Source organism: Camelina sativa, chromosome 12 (genome assembly GCF_030686135.1).
Source record: "Camelina sativa cultivar CO46 ecotype springtype chromosome 12, ASM3068613v1".
Lineage (NCBI taxonomy): Eukaryota > Viridiplantae > Streptophyta > Magnoliopsida > Brassicales > Brassicaceae > Camelina > Camelina sativa.
In genome coordinates, this window is record NC_141891.1 from 36,947,454 (window position 1) to 36,954,493 (window position 7,040).

At 32.8% G+C, this 7,040-nt stretch overlaps 1 long non-coding RNA gene across 6 annotated transcripts; it reads right to left on the bottom strand.

Moving 5' to 3' along the window:
- Window positions 1-994: 994 nt before the first annotated feature.
- LOC104730534 (uncharacterized) lies at window positions 995-6,831 on the bottom strand. Of its 6 annotated transcripts, XR_015575419.1 has the most exons (8): window positions 6,560-6,831; window positions 6,184-6,473; window positions 6,018-6,089; window positions 5,712-5,785; window positions 2,433-2,532; window positions 2,016-2,085; window positions 1,773-1,837; window positions 1,475-1,678 (listed from the first exon to the last, which is right to left on the bottom strand). It is a non-coding gene; the product is annotated as an uncharacterized LOC104730534 (long non-coding RNA). The 6 variants fall into 6 exon arrangements; XR_015575420.1 differs by lacking the exons at window positions 6,184-6,473; window positions 6,560-6,831 and adding an exon at window positions 995-1,426 and having other exon boundaries at window positions 1,605-1,678; window positions 6,018-6,175; XR_002034000.2 differs by lacking the exons at window positions 6,184-6,473; window positions 6,560-6,831 and having other exon boundaries at window positions 2,016-2,074; window positions 6,018-6,175.
- Between the last annotated feature and the right edge of the window lie 209 nt (window positions 6,832-7,040).

The following is a 7,040-nucleotide window of genomic DNA, read 5'->3' on the forward strand; positions in this document are numbered from 1 at the left end:
AAGCAAACAACCAAGAACAAAGTATGGAAGAGAGGTTTGAAGATGGGGTCTCAGAACCTAGAACATGCTGAATAGAGTAGTTAGAATCAAGGTCCTTGTTTTTAGTTCTATGATGCATGGTGAAGGAACTTTATTTCTTAAATCTACACATGCAATCCTATCAAGCATTCCCTTTAACATTCATTAACAGAGAACCGTGAATCAAGCTAAGCAATGTCGTTGAACTCATTTGGCTAGGGTAAAAGGTTAGAGACGTAGATGGTCTCCTTCTCAAGTGGTTTTATCGATACAGAACAAGGTTCTCTCACGAAAAGGAGTTGAGCTTAAGAGAAGGCTAAAGGTTGAAACCAACTGATGCATACAAAAGCAGCGCCCTGTCTACCCAAAAAACATTCCAAACCGAAGTTGGTCCTATCTCTACCCTTCATCAGAAACTTCATCTCAAACCCATTCTTTCATTCTTTAGACTTGGTCTTAGGTGGAGTTCACTTCTTATCATTCTAGCGGATTGGGAAATCTTTATTATCAGTAAGGTTCTTTTTCTTTTCTTCTAAGGATAGACATCTTAAACATTTTACTTTCTTTTCTTTGTCTAATCTTTTCATTTTATGCCCAAAACCAACAACTCATTATTTTGCTCAACCCAAATCCCTTACTAGACTTGTAAACTTTGAAAACACATCCCCCTCCTAAAGACTTTCTACCCTTTACTTTCTTTTTACACTTCACTTTTCTGCACAAATCCATACCCAATACCCAAAATCAAGTTATCACCTAGTCCTACTAGTCCGGATAACGCGAACTAGAACTACACAGGATCCTACTCTTTTTGGTTAGAACTTAACACTTTCTAACAAGCTCAACTCGGAAAAGACCTGACACTCAAGAATACAATTGACTTGAAAGAAGGGTGATGTCACTATATTTTAGGAAAATCGGTATATTCATACCCCAACTAAGGGGGTATGTTGAATTTATACCCCACCTATGACACTGAGTAAATCCATACATTAACTTAGATAAAATTAAAATTCGCTACATCAACTCGAGAAATTGTGTAAAATGCATATACGAGCCGTGACGGTGTTAAACAAATGTAAGCGGTTGCTTACGTGGAAGCCACATAAGAAACGAGTCGTTTTGAGAAACCAGAGAAATAGTTTTTTGTCAAAATGACGTCGTAACCTATGTCTTCTTCCTCTTTTCCACGATCTTCTTCGTCCCCTCTCTCTCGTCTCTTTCATCTACTCTCGTCTCTCTTTCTGATGAAAACAACGACGAGGTTGCTGTTATTGTCTTCTCCAAGTCTAGCAAGCTCTTTGAGTTCTCGTGGGTACTTTACTTCTTACCATTTTTTAATTTTGATTTTGCATTTGCATGTCTTGATTTAAGTATGAATCGATTTGGGGATTGGGCTTAGTGTTTCCTAAAGTGAAAAAATTGAATCTTTACATGTTTGTTTGGAGTATCCCTATATTAGTAAAAGAGAAGTACAACTTTCTCATTGCCCGAAAATGCCCCAGTCGAAATTTATCTTAACACATATCATTAAGGTTAAAGATGACTTTTAAATCTATTGAATCGGGTTAAAAATTTAAAATTACCCGATAATTATCAATTGGATATCCGGATATATATTGATGTAAAAATGGGCTATTTTGGGCCTCCGGAAATAACCCTGCAAAATAGATTTATAATTTATGTATCGTTTTCATTGAAAACGAAATTCAAATAGAAATAATTTTACAGATATCAATCTTCCAAAATCTTACCAAACCGCGTTTTTAGTTATGTCTTTCATTCCTAATTCATACTCCAATTTATTTCGAATCCTTAACTGCACCAAGAAAATTGATCATCATTTTAAAGAAATTGTTAAGAATATATTACGTAATTAACTACTAAGATTTACTGCCGAAATGCTAAGAATATACCATAAAATATACTATCAAATTATACCTAATGGAGACTTCCTATAAATACTATGATACTTATCGAATCGTAAACCACCATACCTTCTTCTTCTTTCTCCTTTCTTCTTTCAAACCTTCTCCAATGGCTGCCGAGAACGTCCCTACCACAGATCTGCAGTCCATTAGGCCATTCAAAACAGGATGGAGAATTCATGTCAAAATCATTCATGTTTGGAAGCAAAACACTGCCTATTCTGGAGAAACCATTGAAATGGTTCTAGCTGATATTTCAGTAAGCTTACCGAACTCTTTACTAGGCTTTATTGTTATGTATTGTTAAGTGTTTTGAAGTTTAATATCTTTCCCTTTGTTAAATAGGGTACCCTCATACATGCAACTGTGAAGAAACCACAGTTTGGAAAGTTCCAGAGACTGATCAAATCGGGGCAATGGGTAATCATTGATACTTTCACAATGACTAGATCCACTGGGAAATTCAGGGTTACGAACCATCCTTACCGTATGACGTTGATCAACATCACCTCCATGGTGCCATGTGCGTCCTTGACTAATGACATGTTCCTCCAACTGGTTGACTTTGAGAAGGTCATTGACGAAGCTGGATTGAATGAAAACATTTTGGTTGGTAAGTATCTTGGTTAAAACTTTTTGTTAGAATTAATTATAGTTATTTAATCGTAACTATATGTGATGTGCGAAAAATATGATTATACAGATGTCGTAGGTCAAGTTGTCAATGTCGGCGAACTTAAGATTCATTAAGTCGAAAACAAGGACAAGAAGAAAGTTGAGTTTGAGCTGAGAGACATACGGTATTATCGTCGTCAATAAGTTCAGTTATTCTAATAATTATTTACTAAATTATCTTTATTCATGAACCATATAGTGATGACCGACTATCATGTACATTGTGGGGTGATTTTGCTGAGAGAATCCTAGCTGCTTGTGAAAACAATAGACAACAGGTGGTGATTTGTCTGTTGCGCTTTGCTAAGATCAATTCTTTCAAAGGTAAAAATATCGATAGAAGTTCTACTTATTATATATTTTTAAAAGATAAAAAGTTCTTATACATTTTCATTTATTAGGTCAACGATCAGTATCAAATGCTTATGGCATTTCGTTAATGGAGATTGATCCAAACTATCCAGAAATTGTGGAGTTTCGTGAAATGTAAGCCATTATTAGCATTTAATTTGTTTTGTGATAATTTACTGACTATAATTTTTTCGACAAAAATAGGCTGCCTAAAGATGGTCTTGCCTTGACAATCAAACAAGGTGTACCTAAGGAGTTAGCAGTTAATAAGAAAGCTCAAGCCTATAAACACTGCGAAAAGAAATCGACTGAAGAAATTAGGGCATATAATGAGGTACATATAACTGATTACTAATGTGCATACTATATAAACATGAATTTTATAAACTAAAATTATATTTCTTTGCAGGAAGGGAAATTCAAGATTTTCTGCTCAATCTATGCGATTGATACAGAGTATGCTTGGTACTACTTTGTCTGTTTAAAGTGTAATACCACAGTGTACAAGGTTCCCAAAGTTGAAAATGAGGTTGTCAAAAAAAACAAGAAGACATTGTTTTGGTGTGCTGGCTGTAATGAAAATGTTACTAAAGTTGAACCAAGGTAATTTAAATCGTTTTAAACTATATATTACTGCTGTTTGAAAGTGATCAACCTCTTAACCCTGGTGAGTACGTGTTTTATAGGTATAGGTTGACTGTCTGTGTTATGGATTCAACTGCACAACTTAAGTGTATCCTGTTTGAGAAAGAAGCCAAATTGATAGTACAACACAGCTCTCTTCAGCTTCTCGATGGCCATTTTGATGAGGTAACATATTAACATCTCATTACTTTCACAAAATAATTTAGATATGCGCTTATGGATTTAATGATTTTGTTTAAACTTTAGATGCAAGATCCAACAAACATCCCTCAACCATTGAAAGAGTTAGTTGGGAAGACTTTTCAGTTCGTCGTGACTATTGGAAAGGATAACATCAGAGAAGGCAAAGATGTTTACAAGGTCTCTCATGCGAATGTTGGGCTTGAAAATGAGCCAGGTGACGAACTGGAGACATTTGAAGGTGATGATGATTTGACTACAATTGTCAGTTGTGATCAGGTACAATGTAGAGTTTCACGTGAATTGAAATTTTATATTTGTATCTACCAACTTGATGTATCTAAGTCTACTCTTTTTAATATTGTTACCAGGAAAGCTTATTGTTGACTGGAAGTTCAGAACAAGCTAATGCATTGTCAACACCTTCCACAACTCCATCTTCCAAAAGGAAAGATGATGTTTCTGGTGAGAGTTCTGAGCATTCATCTTCTTCAAAGAAGTTGTGTATTGGGTCGATAAGTGGTGCTCTTGAAGATGCTCATGTTGCAAGTGGCTAAGAAGACACATTTATTTACAATATCACGATAGCTTAATTTATGTTTCTTTCCTCTTCAAGCAAATTTATTTTGACTTCTAAGAAAGGTTTGAAAGTTCTGATTGTTGACAAGGAAGGTGAGATTCAAAGGCAGACAATGAATGTAGTGTTCAAAGAAGTATTCCAGAATTTATAAGAGGTTCGATCATGTGTTCTGTTTTTTACGAAAGATTGTTTTCTTGACTTTTTTAATTAAGTAAACCAAATAGTTTTCCATTGTTTTGCTTAAGATATTAATTTTATAAACGGTTCCATTTTTTATATTACGTACTATATAGTAATGTAATACTATCCACACATAATCAAAAGATTGTATCCTTATTATATTATGTTCTCTATAGGAATGTAAGTCTAAAATAATTTAAAGAAAATGTAAATATATTAAATCTATTATATAGTTTAACAAAAAAAATTTACCATAAAGATTTAAAACATTGAAAACTATTTAAAGCATTTTACCATAATTAAAAGATTGTACTTTAATTATAATATTTTTTAACATTCGAAACATATTTACTTTTTATTAAGAAGATTTTGAAGATCATAGTATTCCCGTGAATAAGCTGTATTAGTTATTTTAGAATATTCTGAACGAATATATAGAATAGAGCACAAATGAGATCTAATAAGATATATTTACAACCTAAAAACCCTAAACTTCACCACCTATATAACTTCCTTACTTCATACTTTGCCACAAAGACCACAAACTGAGCTTAGCCTAAAAAAACCTTTTCCAGTAAAAACATGACAAAGATTGGAAAGCCAAAGAATGTTACAGATCCAGTACTTAAGGCTTGGTTCGACCTAAACCGTAATTGTGAAGTTGCAAGACAACTGACTTTTGAGGAGATTCCTGAGTTTTTTACTTGGATCCCTAAAGGAAAATGCTTCGAACGAAGAAAGAGATCATTGAACACTCGAAGAACTACTTCTATTTCAAGTAAGTTTACTGGTAATTTATCCCTAAAACTTCTCTTCCGTTTTCTTAAAGGACCATTAAGTGACGAAGATCTGAGGACTTATGATGGAGTTGTATATCCATCATACAAGGAAGCATGTTTGGCAAGAGGATTAATAGAAGAATGAAGTATTTGTTTTTTTATGCTGTTTTTTATTTTTTGTTTTTTTTCAATTACTTTCCCTATTCCTATGTTTTGTTATCATTTTCAAGTTTCAAATAAATGACAAAGAATAAGTTGTTATAGATTTAATCTTTATTATAAAAAACACTCAAACTAATCTTCCATTTTCAAGCAACCAAAGAAACAAGAAGCATAGGAAAAGTATTCTTATTAAACAAACAAATTAGGACATACCTTCAATTTTTTCTCTGCTAAAACTTATCCTCTCTTATCAATAAGTCTTCCTCCAAAAAACGTTAATCAATCTCCTGACATTGAATCAAAAAAATACTTACACCTGGTCAGTATATTACCAATTATTCCCAGATAACATTTTCTAATTCTTTCAATTCAATACAAAGCCACAAAAAATTATTTAGAATCGTTCTTTGACAATAACTTAAACAGTAACTAAAAACTTCTAGACTAACAAGAAGTTCACAAATTGGAAAGTTCTACAAATTTTAAACAAAGATTGAAAACTTCAGAAATTAAGCTTACTGTTTATGGCTTCATGTCATTATACTCTATTGTAATAAACTGGGTTACTGGAAGTACTTCTCATTCCATTTCCTGGATTAAATTGCAAAACAAATTAATCAGTAAAGATGTAATATTCCAATAAAAAACAACTTAAAACATTTTAAGAAACAACTACTTATCTTACGAATATCATGATGTCTTTATATATATCCATCGGTTGATAGTATAGGCTTTCACATGTACTCAAAAAAATATAGGAAACATGTCAAACAATCACATACGGTAATGATATACTATTTTTAATATTAGCAATTCTCGTTTTCAAAACTGAATTGGAGATATAGAACAGTACAGAAAGAGTTAGAACATGTAAAATCGAGGAAATTTAAAGAAAAATTATTCATAACTTTTAGCAACTTATAGAGTGGGTGGCTGTGCTCAAACATGGACTGAAATTTTCCAAATCTGGATTCCCTACATATATAACAGTAGAGAAAGAGTATAGATCTATGAAATCGAAACTATATAATCAGCAGCAACCCGGATTAAAATCAACTTACCCGCACAATTCAATTGATTAATTGAACAATGAAAACCGATTGGGCGAAACTGAATCAATCCGATTGAAACATTCGACAACCCCATAAACCCAAAGAGTTTTTTCGACTAATTGTTTGTGTAAACATTTAGGATATGACAGATTTAGGAAAAGGATTTGAGAGATTGAATAAGTTGTGATTTTTGGAAACCCTGTAACTTAGGTATCTAACTAAGGTTGATGAATTGGAGATGAAGGGGTGAAGTTGAAGTCGTATTTTTTGTTTGTTTGATCGAAGATTTTTATTAAAAACGGCAAATTCACCTGTTAATGAGATTGGACATTAAAAATTACAAAAAGGCCAAAGAAGCCCAAATCTAAAAATATCTTCAAAATTAGACCCAGACCCAATTTTAAAGTGTTTAGAGAACAATTGATTACCCAAATTATGATACTTAAAATTTAAAAGACATTTTCAATAACGCATGATTATAAGTCATATA